The 17,661-nt window shown below is 45.6% G+C and overlaps 1 protein-coding gene across 1 annotated transcript in view; it reads left to right on the top strand.

Annotated features, from left to right (window-relative positions):
- Positions 1–1,807: 1,807 nt before the first annotated feature.
- SLC44A3 (solute carrier family 44 member 3) overlaps positions 1,808–17,661 on the top strand; it is a 189,293-nt gene continuing 173,439 nt past the window's right edge. Inside the window, exon 1 of the mRNA XM_039486138.1 lies at positions 1,808–1,830. The gene's annotated coding sequence lies outside the window, so the exon portion shown is untranslated. The remainder of the gene's footprint in view (positions 1,831–17,661) is intronic.

Genomic DNA, 17,661 nt, shown 5'->3' with positions numbered 1-17,661 from the left:
ATGCATAACTTGTACATTTTGGGTTGTCTCTAGAATCGTCACTTAGCAATGGTTGCCCCTTTTAGCTTCCTTCCTGATAGGGATACTGAAAGAGTGCAAATTTCAATTTTATTCAAGCTACCTCCTCTCCTGTTCACACAACTACAACTACTACTTCTATTGCCATAGCTCCCTAAGGCCCTAATCAACATCAGGATCCCATTGTACTAGGCACTGGTGCAAATACACAGGATCCTCCCACAGAAGAGTTTATATTCTAAACTGAACTTATTTTCATCTGAAGTGCAGTTAGTGTTTTTTTGAAAGCCAGCCAGATATGAAGCCCCAAGCCTGTCCTTTCTGATTCTCCTACACAAAGTTTCTCTAATAAAATATATCATTAAAAAATGTCACAGGCTGTCATTGCAAATTCAGACCTGTATTTTCACCCCTCCAAAAGATGTAGAGCTGCACTGTAATCATTTGTGAATACTGTATGTGACCTTGTTCTTGGTTTGTGTATAACAATATTGGTTTAGTTTAAGAGCAGTGTAATAGGGTATTCAGAGGAGTGAGGGCAGGTGGCCTAATGGTTAGCATACCTGATTTCCAGTCTCTGGCCTCTCAAAAAGGGAGATGACTGGCCCCTGCTCCTAGGTTGACGGCATCACTGTCTCTGCCCACTTCAGGGCCTCGTTCTCATGGGGTATGTTAGGGGGATGCAGGCGGTGGGGGGCAGGTTTGTATAATGTTTGGTGGTGCCCAGAACGGGTCCAAGTCCCGCCCCCTCCCCACACCTACCTTGTAAGCCGATATATATTTTTTAAAATAATGTAATAATGTGAGGGCTCTGGGGTGGGGCAGGATTTGAGGGGTTTGGGGTGTGGGAGGGGTTTGGGCAGAGGGTTGGGATGCAGGGGTGAGGGCTATGGAGTGAGGCCAGGGATGAGGGGTTCCTGGTGCAGGAGGGGCTCAGGGCTGGGGCAGAGGGTTGGGGTGCGGGGGTGGTGGTGGTGGTGAGGGCTCTGGCTGGGGGTGTGGGCTCTGGGGTGGGGCAGGGCCAGGAATGAGGAGTTTGGGGTGCAGGCAGGCTGCCTCTGGCTGGGGCCAGAGAGGAGGACTCCCCCCAGCTTTCCCCATGCTGGCAGGAGCGAGCTCCGGGGGAGGGGCCCCCTTTTCCCCCCAGCAGCACACTCACCTTGCACCACTGTCACTGCACATGCTCCTAGGGCCCCTCTCAGGTCCAGGAAGCTCCTTCATCTCTGTGTGGGCTGCCATCACGTGTGCGCCTCCTCCCCTGCTGCTGCCCCTCACTGTAGCCTCACTGGGGGTGGGGAATAGGGCTGCCTCTGGCCCAGCATGGGGAAGGAGCGGTGACTGCGGGCAGGAAGGGCCCTCTGTGTTGGTGGAGGGTCCTACCAAAAAAGGGAAGGGTCCGTCCGTCTAAGGGAGAAGAGTTTTCAAGTGCCTAAGTAGCCCCTGGAATCACAGTTAATGTTGCCCCCCCGCCCTCCCAAAATCTGAAATGACACTCCTGTCTAATTGACATGCTAAAAGTATGTCAGCAATAGTGGCACCTCTTTGCTTCTTGCTTTTGCTTTTGCTACCACCAATGGAGATACACCAGTGGTAGCAATGGAGGAAGTCTTTCAGAAAAAAACTAATGTCTGCTTCACCAGTGCAATCTTCTTGTGTCTTCTTGTGTGAAAAATGTATTGGTTAAAGTAACTGGTAACTTTTCCCTCTAACTCTGTTTCAGAAATATGCATGAATGAATGTGGATAGTAGTGAAGTATTCTTGAAAACAGCTGACTTCTGACACTTGAGCCTTCTGTAAAGCATCCCTTTCAGGTGATTAAAACTGAAACTCTTAAGGTCTATACTGCATGTATAAATATTTAAGAAGTATACAGAGATATCCTGCTTATGTATTCTCCTATCCCAACCACTACCAGTAGCATCAATAGAATTTCTTGCTGGCCTCTTGACTTTCAAAACTCTGCCAAAAAGCCAGTTATCTTTTTCTCATATGGTTATATCAATAGATATATTTCAGGTAAATATCCCTCCATCTGGAAAGTTAGATGTAGTTTTTTAAAGAAAAACACCTAATTTCTCTTTTTAAAAAAAGTTATGCTACTTTTAAAGAGAATTTGAAACTGATATTCACTGAAAGACATTATGAGAGGTCTTTCTCAATAGTATTGCTGTTTTTGATTCTATATTTTGCTGTCATCAGGGAAGTGACTCTATGTTAACTGTAAGTTAAAAGTTTGTTACTGTGAGCTCTGTTGTGCTGTCATATTGATAGAGGCGGAGCCGTTGACTCAAGGTAAGGTAAGATTCATAAGAAATATTGCAGAGTCTCATTGTGCAGTGAAGGTATGTTTAAAACTTATTGGTTTGCATCATGGACAAGTCATTGCTTCTGCCTTGTAACCTAAACACATACATTAGTGTTCTCATTAATCACGACTTCTTGTTTCCTGAATTGTCTTCCAGAGTTCTCTGGTTTCAGCAGCTCAGTTTATATATCATAAGTTTATTAAAGTAGGGGCTGAGTTTGGTCATTTATGAGTAGCTGTACTGGAAGCAATGGAGTTACACCAACTTAAAACCAATCAGAATCAGGCCCACAGGGGAAGCTTCAAGAGTGATAGCAATGGAAGGAGATTTTATTTAAAGACCCTAGTGTATAGACATCTGTGACCGTGGTTGCTGGAGGGGCCATACTGAGAATGCTCAATCAGGGCAAACTGTAAAGAATGGGGCAGATGATCCCCGAAACTGATGGTTTATTCTTATAATTAGATTCACCAAGCCAGTCACAAAATAGCTTCTTTAATACCTTACTTCTTACTGGCTACCAAGAAGCCAAAAACCAGAGTTCCCCTTAAGCAATCCAGCCTTTGGCTCCCACCCAGACAGCCAAGTCAAATATAGTGATTACTTAAAATCTTATTCACTATATATAAAGTTCTACCAATCCCAAGAGATTGGACACATTACCCACCAGGTCAATGAATATTCCAGATTTTACCCAAATACATGCTTACAGCCAATTCTTATTAACTAATCTAAGATTTATTAAAACATAAAATAAAGAGTTACTGTGGTTAAAAGATCATTATTGACATCTGTATGTATAAAGGTCTTAGGTCAGTTTCTTTCGAGAGATGGCGAGGTTGCTGATTTGTAAAAGTCCTTCTGGAATCGTTTAAAAACTAAAACTGCAGACTATGTGCAGAGTTTGTTCAGATTCTTCCATGAGAAATAGTAGTGCTAATGCAGATGGACTGGGAGACCTCAATCTTGCGGCTTGAACTTCCTCTGACAAAGTTTGCAGATCTGAGAGAGTAAGCATCAGGCCTCAAACTTCCTTTATAGTTCCCTAGTGGGCTAATAGCCTCTTGACAGCAAACATCACAGCAGGCATTCCTTGGATGAAGAACAGGTAATATACATTGTTGCTTTGATATAAATCTCTATATCCTAGGCACACCATGGTAACTAGCTGCATTCATTAGCATAAGGTAATTAAACATTGAAGCAATTCATAGACAGTTTACTACAAACTTCAAAGAGAAATATAGACAATTATATTATTACACCACAAGTTTCATCTAAATGTTACTATTCCTTTTTGATTTCTGAATCAATAGAATATAGTAACAGGAACAGACGTTGATCATCTACAAGCTAATTAGATCATATTGATAAATTTCTAACCGATATAGGTAAACACAGACATACAATTAGTATCTACTTCTAATTCTCTGACAATAAAGGTTTACATTTCAAAGAATGTAATGACTTTGATAATTATCTACAAAAAATGACCCTGTTTACCACTTCAATACTTCTGTAATATGTTCTTAGAGGTTGATTTTGGGTCACTTAGCCTGCTGGTCATTTAACCCTCATTGGCTGAGTGTCACAACATCCTTTGAGTCAAATCCCCTTTATGTAACCTCCTTGACTTCATTGGAGATACACCCAGGATGAATTTGCTGTATAATTTTTAGGGTCCATATAGCTACGTGAAGTAGAAAGAGCATTGGAGATGAAATGACCACCAGCCACTGTATCTATTCTGTTGTTCCCACTCAGACCTCTTCTGATTATAACATTCTTTGGGCTAGAGGTTCCATTCATTATTTGGCATATTATCTTTAAAGCACTGTGTATACATATAAAAAGAGAGATATGGATAATACAGAGATAGGTTCTTTGAATAGGTAAAGGGACTTGAATCAGACAGAGGCATCTTGGGGCAGTGGCCTAGGAGCAGAGAGAGGCTATGGAGTCCAGAGACTAGGTATAAAAGAGAAAGAAGAGGAGGGAGAAAATAAAGGATAAAGAGAGAAGGAGGGGAAAGAAGGGGCAGAGGGAGTGGAAAGGGATCTTAGTGGAAAAAGTCAGAGGCAAAGTCCTGACTTTGAACTATACATCATTATATACCATATATATTTAAAGAAACCACCTGGAACGTATTCTCTACAAACTGGCTAAGTCCTGTTATTCTTACTGAGTTTTTTATTCAAGCTAAAATTCCTATTGATTCCATGTGGATAAGAGCAAAAGGGCGAATTTAAGAATTGGCCCAGAATGTTCTGTGGCCTCATTTTGGAAACAAAATAGTTTTTCTTTATACTCCCTTAATCCTCCTGCTTTGTACTAAAACCTGTAGCATTGCCACCCTTGGAGTTTTTTGTAAAAGCTTGTTTGTTCAGTCATTCCTGCTTTATCTTGGAGTGGTTCTTGGACCAGATTACTGACAATTTTTTTCTGACTCAGACGTTCCATTCATTTTCTCAATTTTTGCATATCTTTTTTAATCAAGTTTATTATGAAACCCACTGCATTTCTTTGGTGGCTTTTTAACTAAATCTCTGTAGATGGCAAGGATGGAATTTGGACCAAAAATAATCATGAGAAGGTTACAAATGTAGGCCCCAAGGTTCTCAGTTGATCATGCTTTACATATCCCTACTTCATCACCCCCTTTGGATATGGTATTGTAATTTATTGTATGTGAATATAGTGCTTACCTAAGGTGCTGGATGGGCACTTCTGGAGACTAAAGTCCTCTAACCAAAGAACAGGTAAAATATAAGCAAAAATGTCCCTTAAATTACACCAACATAAAATCTGGTGGTGGAGATCAGAATCAGGCCCTACAACTGAATATATATCTTTTCTATGTACATATATAGCCCACATCTGTAATAGTACTGTCTAGATATATTACTAGTACATCAAAATAAAATTTACAGTAATGCCCTCTTCTCTTCTGGGGTCTGACTTGTTCTTAATTTGCTGTTCATTGAAAAGATCTATTTTCCCCTCTCTTTGTAAGCCACATGCCGCCACAGAAAACAATGTGATTGTGCAAACTGGTAGTATGAATTTTTAAGACAAGATCTGTAAGTGATTTAATAATGTCTTATACCCACTGGGCACAGATGTAGATGACTACACAAAATGCAAGGCAGAGGAAAATTAGACCTATGGGATCTGATTTTGCTTTACATCAATATAAATTAGAAGTTAACTCTACTAAAGTCAACTGGAGTTACACCAGGGTAAAACAAGTGTAAATAGGATCAGAATCAGGCCCATGCAGTCAGTGGAGTGGTATATAATTGATGTATTTATTATATTAATGACAGTTATTTTTTGTTAACTTACATGACTTTTTCCTTAATTCTTCCAGATTTTTTCCTGTTTACAGTTGACTGTCACTGCACCTGTGCTCATTTTCTTAAAATCAAGGAGGAGGTGGGAGGTTTGGGAACAAAATACATACAACTCCCACTGATTTAATCATAAGTCATATGAGTGTATCCAAAGGCAGAAGTGGGCCCGCCAGCGATGGTAGGAAGTGACCAGAAAGGGTAACTCAGAGAGCATCTCTGGGGGCCAGACACTGTTGACCATCTTAGGGCTGTGGGTCAGAACCCAGTGGAGTGGGCAGATCCTCTATCACTGCCCATCTCTCTGCACCTCTGACTAAAAGAGGGCCTGGACTGCAAGACCTGTCAATGAGGAGGTGACACCATGTGTTCTAACCACTAGGCCAACTAACCCCCATGAGGATTCTTACATTAGGTGGAGAATGCAGGCATCATAGTGTACCAGGGCTGGCAGTAGGTCAGGAGGTGTCGGGTGGAGGCAGGGACTGATGTTGAGGAACTGCTAAAATTGGTCTCAGAAACCAGCAGCAGAGCTAACTGCTCCAGCAGCTTGCTGCCCAATGTCCAGCATATGGTGACACACCGCTCAGGGTGACCTCAAGTCTAAGTATGGGGGGAGGCGAAAATGCCAAACCCACCCACCCTGCTAAAACTAACCAAAATGGGGCCTGCAGACTACCCAGAGGTATTTTTTGTCTTTCATGGCTGTCGCAGCCTGATAAGCCAAGGACAGCTGAGCCACTCTATTGATCCCCTATTGACTGGACTGCCCCATGCATATCAGGGTCTGCAATGGCTGGCCAGGACTATGCTCATGTCAGGGCAGTCATCCTCAACGCCTTTAACATCCCATCAGAAACCTACCAACAATAGTCCTGCCTTGAGAAATTTCCACCCAGCACATAGCCACAGGTGATTGCCCAGAGCCCGAAGCAGCACTGCTGGCAGTGGGTCCATCCAGAGATATGTACAGGGGTCCAGGTGGCAGAAAAGGCTGTGGTAGAACAATTCACTCAAATCCTTCTGGTGGAGGATGCGAGCGAGTGGTAAGACATCGGCCAGAAACTTTGACAGAAGCAGTGTCATTGGCAGAGAATTACCTGATGTCCCGCGGGCTAGAGGCAGAAACACTGAAAGTCAGTTCTGTGTGCCCCTGGTCCCTGCGGAGCACCAATGCTTGAACCCCACCCAGAGTAACTAGGGGAACTTGTGACAGGTGTGTATATATAAGCAAGCAAGAAGCAAGCTAGAGATAATGAGGTTAGATCAATCAGGGAGGATGGGGCCCTGTTCCAGCAGCTGAGGTGTGAAAGCCAAGGGAGGAGAAACTGGTTCTGTAATTGGCAAGCCATTCACAGTCTTTGTTTAGTCCTAAACTGATGGTGTTAAATTTGCAGATGAATTGGAGCTCAGCAGTTTCTCTTTGAAGTCTGGTCCTAAAGTTTTTGTTGTAAGATGGCCACCTTAAAATCTGCTATTGTGTGGTCAGGGAGGTTGAAGTGTTCTCCTACAGGTTTTTGTATATTGCCATTCCTAATGTCTGATTTGTGTCCATTTATCCTTTTCCTTAGAGACTGGCATATGATGGCATATATTACATTGGTGGACGTGCAGGTGAATGAACCGGTGATGGTGTGGCTGATCTGGTTAGGTCCTGTGATGGTGTTGCTGGTGTAGATATGTGGGCAGAGTTCTGAGCTAGAGTTACTATGGTGTGGTGTGCAGTTGCTGGTGAGAATATGCTTCAGGTTGGCAGGTTGTCTGTGGGCGAGGACTGGCCTGCCACCCAAGGCCTGTGAGTGTGGGATCATTGTCCAGGATGGGTTGTAGATCCCTGATGATGCGTTGGATTGAGCTGGGGACTGTATGTGATGGCCAGTGGAGTCCTGTTGGTTTCTTTCTTGGGTTTGTCTTGCAGAAGGAGGTTTCTGGGTACACATCTGGCTCTGTTGATCTGTTTTACTGTAGTCTTGAGAATGCTTGGTGGAGATTTTCTAGGTGTTGGTCTCTGTCTGCGGGTTAGAGCAGATACGGTTGTACCTCAGTGCTTGGCTGTAGACAATGGATCTTGTGGTATGCCCGGGATGGAAGCTGGAGGCATGAAGGTTGACCACCACTTATTTGCGATAGGTCCAGGCTGAGGTTGATGGAAAGCTGTTGAAATCATGGTGGAATTTTTCCAGAGTCTCCTTCCCATGGGTCCAGATGATGAAGATGTCATCAATGTAGCGAAAATATTGGCATCAGTGCCACTGATCTGGAGATATATATTGTCATTAAATTTGAAATAGTTGTGTGTGAGGATAAAGGCACAGAGCTCAGCAACCAGTTGTGCTGTGGCATCATCAGGGATACTGTTCCTGATAGCTTGTATTCCATCAGTGTGTGGGATGTTTGTGTAGAGAGCCTCTACATCCATGGTGGCTAGGATGGTGTTTTCTGGAAGGTCACCAATGCATTGTAGTTTAGTGCTGGTAACATAGGGTCTGAGTAGAGAGTCCACATATCCAGACAGTCCTTCAGTGAGAGTTCCAATGCCAGAGATGATGTATGATTTCCGGGTTTGTGGAACTTGGATTCCCAACCCTGGTGAGGAAGGTACAAAGGCAAAGAGTCTGGAAGTCCACCCTGCTGACCCAGCCAAACAACTTCATCTGAGGGGATTCCCCCCTTTGGAGAATCAGAGAAACCAGCTCCTTCCACTGGCAGCTGTTTTGCATGCAGTTGGCAAGGGCATTTTAGAAAGGACTGGCCATTCACAGACATCGATTACTGGCAGGCCAATAACAGGGCTTGGAATATGTTGGTCCCAGTTCAAGTAGGTCTATCAGTACAAGGGCTGATAGATTCATGCCATAGCCAGACCTTAGTCTGGGAGCAGCTGTGGGGGACAGGAGGTAAAGCTGGGGACATACATAGTCTACCTCCAGTGTCTCCATGAGGACATACTTCTCTCATTGGATAGGGTTATATCATGACCATGCAAGAACATATTGAAATGATGCAGGCTGGAGTGACATAGGACCTGGCCTACCCAATCAAAGGATGGTGGGATGCCTCCATAGAAAAGGCAGAGCCAGAAGACCCAAGAAGGAATGGGGATGGCCAAGGTGTCCGAGGGAAGAAAGGGGCTCAAAGGAGGAAGAAGACCCAGGAGAAGTACCATTCTCACAGATAGATTCTCACAGATTTAGTTGGGGTTGGTCCTGCTTTGAGCAGGGGATTGGACTAGATGACCTCCTGAGGTCCCTTCCAACCCTAATCTTCTATGATTCTATGATAAAGAGCCCATTGCCTGAACCTGACTGGGGCTATAGGAATTCGCTGCCACCTTTTAACCTAGATCTGCACCTGATCCTGAGCAGGGTTTATGAGCAGCTTGTCCATGCAGGCAGTAAAGTATTTGACCTTCAGCTGTTGGAACAGTGGCCCTATTTTGAACTGATAGCAGAGAGACCATACCAGGCGATGAAGGATCCTAAAACGGGAGAAGTAAGAATGCAACTCCTAGTCCCAAGGAAATTCCAGAGGTGATGTGTGGCAATTGTTCCATACAGCCCTACGTGGGGGTCACTTGGGGAGCGAGAAGGCTCTTGACAGCGTGACCCTGAGGTTCTGTTGGCCAGGCATCCACCCGGAGGTACAAGACTATTGCTCTTCATGTTCAGAATGTCAGTGGATAGGCCAGAAAGAGGTCCCAAAGGCCTCCCTGGAACCACTTGTGACACTGTATGAAATATGGGAGACACTTTATGACTGTTAACACACATATTTTCAAATTGCAAGGAATCTGACCAGATAAGCCATGTAAGGTATCTGTGAAAATGTTATAATTTGCCAAGTATGATAATCTTGTTTATATGTTTGTATCACCTTTCTGTTATGAGTTATAGATATGTAGGGTATATATGTATTTCCAGACATGTGCTGTGTTTCTGGGTGACACCCTCAGACAAGTTGGCATCATAGAATAGAATATCAGGGTTGGAAGGGACCTCAGGAAGTCATCTAGTCCAATCCCCTGCTTAAAGCTGGACTAATCCCAAACTAAATCATCCCAGCCAGGGCTTTGTCAAGCCAGGCCTTAAAAACCTCTAAGGAAGGAGATTCAACCACCTCCCTAGGTAACCCATTCCAGTGCTTCACTACCCTCCTAGTGAAAACGTTTTTCCTAATATCCAACCTAAACCTCCCCCACTGCAACTTGAGACCATTACTCCTTTTTCTGTCATCTGCTACCACTGAGAACAGCCTAGATCCATTCTCTTTGGAACCCCCTTTCAGGTAGTTGAAAGCAGTTATCAAATCCCGCCTCATTCTTCTCTTCTGCAGACTAAATAATCCCAGTTCCCTCAGCCTTTCCTCATAAGTCATGTGCTCCAGCCCCCTAATCTTTTTTGTTGCCCTCCGCTGGACTCTTTCCAATTTTTCCACATCCTTCTTGTAGTGGTGGGACCCCAAACTGGACACAGTACTCCAGATGAGGCCTCACCAATGCCGAATAGAGGGGAATGATCATGTCCCTCGATCTCCTGGCAGTGCTCCTACTTATACAGCCCAAAATTCCGTTAGCCTCTTGGCAACAAGGGCACACTGTTGACTCATATCCAGCTTCTCATCCACTGTAACCCCTAGATCCTTTTCTGCAGAACTGCTGCCTAGCCACTCAATCCCTGGTCTGTAGCAGTGCATGGGATTCTTCCATCCTAAGTGCAGGACTCTGCACTTGTCCTTGTTGAAACTCATAAGATTTTTTTGGGACCAATCCTCTAATTTGTCTAGATTCCTCTGTATCCTATCCCTACCCCCCAGCATATGTACCACTCCTCCCAGTTTAGTGTCATCTGCAAACTTGCTGAGAGTGCAATCCACGCCATCCTCTAGATCATTAATGAAGATATTGAGCAAAACCAGCCCCAGGACCGACCCTTGGGGCACTCCGCTTGATACCAGCTGTCAATGGAGTCACTGATCACTACCCGTTGAGCCCGATGATCTAGCCAGCTTTCTATCCACATTATAGTCCATTCATCCAGCCCATACTTCTTCAACTTGCTGGCAAGAATACTGTGGGAGAGCATATCAAAAGCTTTGCTAAAGTCAAGAAATAACACGTCCACTGCTTTCCCCTCATCCACAGAGACAGTTATCTTATCATAGAAAGCAATTAGGTTAGTCAGGCATGACTTGCCCTTGGTTAATCCATGCTGACTGTTTCTGATCACTTTCCTCTCCTCCAAGTGCTTCAGAATTGATTCCTTGAGGACTTGCTCCATGATTTTTCCAGGGACTGAGGAAGGGCTGACTGGCTTGTAGTATTCTGGATCCTCCTTCTTCCCTTTTTTAAAGATGGGCACTACATTAGCCTTTTTCCAGTCATCTGAGACCTCCCCCGATTACCATGAGTTTTCAAAGATAATGGCCAATGGCTCTGCAATCACGAGCCAATTCCTTTAGCACCCTTGGGTATGTCTACACTACCCACCAGATTGGCAGGCAGCGTTTGATCCAGCGGGGGTCGATTTATCGCATCTAGTCTAGATGTGATAAATTGACCCCCGTTGACTCCTGTACTCCACCGCCGCGAGAGGCGCAGGCAGAGTCGACGGGGGCACAACAGCAGTTGACTCACTGCAGTGAAGACACTGCGGTGAGTATGCCAACTTCAGCTACATGAATAACGTAGCTGAAGTTGTGTATCTTGGATCGATCCCACCTCCCCCCTCCCAGTGTAGACCACGCCTAAGATGCAGTGCATCCGGCCCCATGGACTTGTGCTCAGCATCAGCATGGTCTAGCCTGTTTAATAGCCCATCAAGGGTCATCAGATGTACAATAAACCCATTGAAAGACCAGGGACTACACCTTATGAGTCAGCAAGTCATGTAGGGACATGCCTATGAAGAGAACTCTTAAGGCGTTTCCATCCCATGTGCTGTAAAGCTTGTGTTTGGGACACAGGAAGTACAAGCCACATGGCAAAAGGAATATAAAGGGCAGCTGCATCATCTCCATTTGGTCTTCATTCCTGCTTCTTACCTCTGGACTAACTTTTCTACAAACTGAAGCTCTGAACAAGAGACTGAAAGACTCATCCAATCTGTGATTGTGTTCCAGAAGGACTTTCAAGCCAGCAAATTCACCAATACTGCTAAGAACCTGATATATAGACTCTGAAGTCTTTGTAAGTATCTAGAAAAGCAACCCAGGAAGCAGGTCAGTGCTGGGAGCAGAGTCACAGAAGCAGCCCAGTGAGCAGACCTGCGCTGGGAGGGGAGCTGCAGTAACCAGAGCCAGAGAAGCAGCCCAGGGAGCTGGAGGCAGAGCAGCAGCAGCAGCTGTGCTGAGGCAGAGTGGAGCTGGAGCAATCTGGAGTCAGGTGCGGTGAGCAGCTGCGGAGAGCAGGGGGGACCCTGGGCAGCGGGCTCAATGCTGGGAGCCATCCCCAGCCAAGAGGCCTTGCAGGCCAGACGGGGCGGGGGCGACACTGGGAAGAAGGGTCCTGCCACTTAGAGCTTGAGGGCATGTGGCCACCGCCAGAGCAAGTGTCTTACCCGCAGCATCCCAGAAGCACAGCCAGGGCATGAAAAGGAGGCCTGGGACTTGTTAGGAACAGACTGAACTTCCCTTACATTCCAGAGACGCTGGTTGTGATGTCCCCATCCCACAGAGTGGGGTGATGTGTGTTCCTTTAACCTTTCCTATTTTTTCCTTTTTTAAAAAAAAAATTGATTTCTGTTTAATAAATTGTATTTGCTTTGAACTGTATGTAATGATCAGTGGGTCAGGGAAGTGTCCAGAGTGCAGAAAGCACCCCAGAGTGGGGACACCGTAGCCCCTGTCCTAAGTGACTACGACAAGGTTGGGGGTTGAGCCCCCCAGGAATCCTGGGCCCAGCCTTGTTTGGGTTACAAGGACTTTGCCACACAGGAGAGTGAAAGGGGAGCCCTTGAGGTCAGGCAGGCCTCTGGGTAAAGGAAGTGGAAGCGAGGACTCAGATCCTTTTGCTAGCCCATGTCACTGGGGCTGTGGATAAGCCAGGAAAGTTCCCCACAATAGCGAGACCATTCACCTGCTTACACATAGCCTGGACTCCCTGGAGTAGGGAAGCACCTAACTACAGAGTCTGCAGCTGCCTAGGGCCAGCCCTGAGGATTGAGAGTCTCTAGTGCTGCCATTGCAAAGTTCAAGCATGCTCAGTCTTGGCATTGCCACCCCTCCTGTGGCTAGTAGCTGCAGCTGTCTAGGGCTGGCCTTGGCAATTGGTCCTATGACTGTAGCCAGAGAAGCTACAGGTGGTTCTGTGACTACCGGGGGCCATTAAGCTAGGAGCAGATTAAAAAAACTGGAGTTAACCTCAAGGAACAGAGGTCACCAGTAGGAAAGGAATGTCAAGGGGAGCAGGGAAAGAGGAAGCAGGTCAGGCTTGCAGGGGGAGAATAGGACCAGTGAGCTGGGGAGCATGTCCAAGGTAGAAGGGAAATGAGCATGGAGAGCGATCGTGGTGAGCACATAGTGGAATAGCATGTAGATGGGAGCAGAGGGAGAAAGGCTGGTGACTTCAGGTTCCCAGGGGCTCAGTGCTCACTGAGTCAGGGTTGGGAGAATGTTGTTTGCAAGTGGCTTGCTCAAATGGCAGGATGGGGGCTGGGGGAGGGGTTTGTCAGAACTGATCAGGTATCTGCTGGCTGCGGAACTTTGTTGAGCTCAGGCCAGGACCACATATGATGACTGGTGAAATAGGGTGGTACTGGACACATGGCTACCAAACTTCTGAATGAGGAAGGAGATAAATCTGTGCGGAGTTCCCCTGATCACAATGAAAGTTCTGCTCACCATAGACACTGGTAAACCCACATGGGTACAGCTCAGTGAGAAAAACTGGGGACTGAGGAAGCTGCGTATGGCAATACAAATAGTCTTGCAGAGGTGTGTGATCAAAATAAAAAATGTCTCTGAGATTCAGTACTGGGTTTACTATGGTGCCAATGGCACCACCACACCGGCCCCACGCTCAGAAGGGGGCCCATAACGACTACATGGGGGCCCACAAATTTGTTTGGTGCCTGGCCCACAGAAGATTAATCCGGCCCTGTGCATACCCCTTGCCCAGGGTCGATGAGCTGCTAAGTATGTATCCATCCTTGACTTACTGAAGCAATATTGGCAAATCCCCTTGATACCTGATCCTAAAGAGGAAAAAAAAAGACTTTCTCCACACCATGGGGGCTATACCAGTTATAGCAAGGGTCTTCAGATTTCAGGGGGCTGCTGCCACTTTCCACCAACTGATGGACAGAGTGTTATGGCCACATGGATTATAGGTGGCTGCCTGCATTGATCATAGTGTCATCTACAGTGAGAGCTGGGCCAAGCAGATGAGGCATGTTGCTGTGGTATTACAGGCTCTCAAGGAGGCAGATTTGATGGCCAGTCCAATCAAGCATTGGCTGGACATCCAAGAAATCACCTTCCTAGGGTATGCCTTCAGGAGTGCAGGGGGCAGCTACAGTCCTTGATGGACAGAGCCCAAGCCCTAGCAGCCTGCCCAATCCCTTCCACAGAGAAGCAAGTCCAGCAGTTTTTTGGGATTAGCAGGGTACTATCGATGGTTCATCCCAAACTTCGCTACCACTGCTGCCCCTTGACAGATCTGGTAAAGGACATCACACCCAAAAGGGTCTTTTATACCAAAAGTTGTGATAAGGCATTTAGGGCACTCCAAGACTAATTGATCCAGGAGCCAGTACTGTTCCACCCAGAGTTCTCGAAGCCCTTTATTCTCTAACCAGATGCATCCAATGTCAGACTTGGAGCTGTGCTATTTCAAGAAATCAGAGACCACCACCCTGTTCATTGTCTCAACAGGAAGCTGTTCCCACATGAGGTAGCCTACTCAGACATCAAGAAGGAGGCCATGGCAGTGAAATGGGCCACTTGTGCCCTACACTAGTACTTGTGGGGGCAATTCTCCCCCCAAAATGTTATGCTATACAAAGCACACGAGATTTTTTTATAGGGGAGAAGGCAACACGCTGCATTTATTGAAGATATAACAATTAGCATATGCTTTTTAGTCTCTCTCTCTCTCTGTCCTGCCAGTCGATATTATAGTTACCAGTCTAGATCAACCTAGTGGCCAGCTAGGTTGATCACAGGTAGGGAGGAACTGGGTTCTGTCGGTCGCGACATGAGGCTCCAGCGAAGTCTTGGCAGGACAAACCGAAAGTTTCATGGCAAGGCACCCTATTTATATAGTGATTTTTCTTCATTGGGACCAATGAGTTTTGCTTTGCTATGCTGTAATTAATTGTTGTTTGATGAGTGCTTGTTTTCTTAAATTGTCCTTCTCATTCTTTATTACAGCAATTTTGTCCCCATTGATAGGTGCCTGTCTTATTTTTAGGGGCGTGTTGCAGCCTTCTGCCGCCCTTGTGTCTGTCTCTGGTTCCTTCCTTGTACATTTGGTTCAGCGATGGCCTTCACACTTCTTTCTTAACACATACATTCCTCATTTACACACAAAACAGAATTAATTTACACAGACCATTTTGAACAGGATCATCAAATTGCAATGCAAAAGAAAAACAATCATTGCATTCTTTTACTTATTTTTAAAATGCTAAACCTACAACAAATTGGTGACCCTCAAAGGTCTGTCACTGCCTTGAAATCAGTCCAGACACAGAGTCTGGCTGATGCATTTCTACCAATGGCCCAAAAAGGGGGCTGGCATGATATGATCAAATCATACACCAATATATTTAATACATGTTACATTATTATTCTTTATCCTTTATTCTAAATTATATTACAAACATAAAATCCTCCTACTACACTTCTGCCTAGTAACTGACCATGCGCCACTCTGCTGGCTGAAGGACCATAACCCACACATTATGCAGTGGTATCTCTCACTGAAGCCATATAGGTTTCAGATGGTACATCTTGCATGCAAGGAAAATAAAAATGCAAAGAGTTCTTTTCACATGATGGTGAGGACACAAACTGGCCCCAGAACACCACAACCAGGGGAAGAGTGTGTGATAAGGTATACAAACCCCACACTGGGCTGGAAGACATTAAAGGAGAATTCTGGGCCCAGGTAGCCTTGCCCCTCGAGTCTGGCAGAGCATGCTTCAACTGGAGACAGGGTTGAAAAGAGAGTAACCCTGCTAAGAAGGGGGAGAACCATAGACAGTAGGAAGTGACCCAGGGATGGTAACTCAGAGGGCACCTTTCAGGATCAGATACTGTAGACCCTCCTTAGGTCCTAAGACAGAATCTGGTAGAATGTGCAGGCCCAGGCTCCCCTACCACTGCCCACTTCACCACTCCTCTGATTAAAACAGGGTCTGGACTTTAAGACCTGCCCACGAGTAGGTTTGCGCTAACATCTAGGCCACCTAACCCCACCAAGGACTCTATTACAGTCCCATAGATGCTTGTAGCTGTATATCTTCAGTATAATAAACCAATTTAGTCTGCAAAGCTCTATACAATGTTATACTTTTTTTCCTTGTATAAGAGCTGCAGCTGAGTTCACATGAACTATATAACAGTAGCAAGTATTCCTGAACAATACATATAGATACACTCCACAGTCCAACTGTGTACCCAAATAAAAGTGTGTCTGGAGTTAGATTACAAAGATCTTTATTTTACCATAATCAGAAATTGTTTCAGTTTTAAACTACTTGAGAGTTCTTAACATTAAATCCTTAATCCAGAGTACCCGTGTCCATTCTACAGTACTGTGTCACTGCCTTTGATATTCCAGGTCTCCTGGGCTGAGGAGGGGAGGGACATGGCGGGAAGGAGGGTCTCGTGGGGGTGGGGGCGGGAGGAGGGATGCAGTGGGTGGCCTCGCGTGGGAGGGGAGGTGGAGAAGAGGAGGGATGCGGCGAGTAGCAGTGGGCGGCCGAGCGGAGCGGGGGAGGGGGCGAGGCCTGGGGAGAAGCGGGAGCAAGGCCCGGGTCAGAGCGGGGCTGGAGTGTGGGCGGGGCCATGAGCAGAAAAGGCAGGACAGGAAGCTAGCCTTCCCCAGGGGAAGCTTCATCTGCCACCCATGTCAATAGTTCCAGCTCATATACAGGAGGGGGAAGTAAGTAGCTTCACAGCTATTGAGCCACATGAGAAAGAAGGCTTCAAGCCAGTCCATGTACTTACCAGCCCTCTTTCTCCCAATATCAAGTATTATAACTTTTAAGCTGTTAGCTAAGCAGTAGCCTAGCTATTTTTTCTTTTAGCTTCATCTTCAAGTGAATGTTTCCTCTTTTTGCCCATGGTTCCCCTTCTACCTCCCATTCATGCTGCAAGCCTGTGAGTTCCTGTCACTGGGTCACAATCAACCTCTTAGAAATTTCTCAAAATGTGTACACGAGGCTTTATCGTTGTTATTGCATGAACAGCAGCAGCTGTTTCCTCTTAAGACACAATAACATAATTCATACATCCCAATTCTGAAACCTCCTTTCTGGAAACATTTGATGACAGGATTATCTTCAAAAGGTGCCATGTTGACAGTCCTGGAAAATGAATTTTTCTCACCACCCAATAGGTACAGTCTTCCTACACAGCCCCATGAATTTCCCTCACCTTTACCCTTGGAAGGTCACTTTTAAGGACTCTTTTCTGTTTTCCCCACACAACACAGACTCACACTGCTCCGTGCTCCAAAATCCCAGATGATGAACTAGTGAATTCTGCTATGCAATGGGAAATGACAGGCGCATAAAGAAAGAGGTTGTTAGAGCACTTTGCTGTGCACCTCACTGAGCCAAGAGCTCTTTGTGTGAATCCAGTAAAAATGCAGTGAATGGCAGTATTGGAGGACATTATTGATGCAAGTTGAGGTTCCTCTTCACTGAAGCACGTGGTATCTTATTTGTGGTGCTGTAGGATTCTGTGGCTTAAGTTCATGGGAGCACACATAGCTAGATGACTCTGTAACAGAGCTACACCTCTACCCCGATATAACGAGACA

Source organism: Mauremys reevesii, linkage group 8, assembly GCF_016161935.1.
Source record: "Mauremys reevesii isolate NIE-2019 linkage group 8, ASM1616193v1, whole genome shotgun sequence".
Taxonomy (NCBI): Eukaryota; Metazoa; Chordata; order Testudines; family Geoemydidae; genus Mauremys; species Mauremys reevesii.
This window is presented reverse-complemented; position numbering and strand designations above follow the sequence as displayed.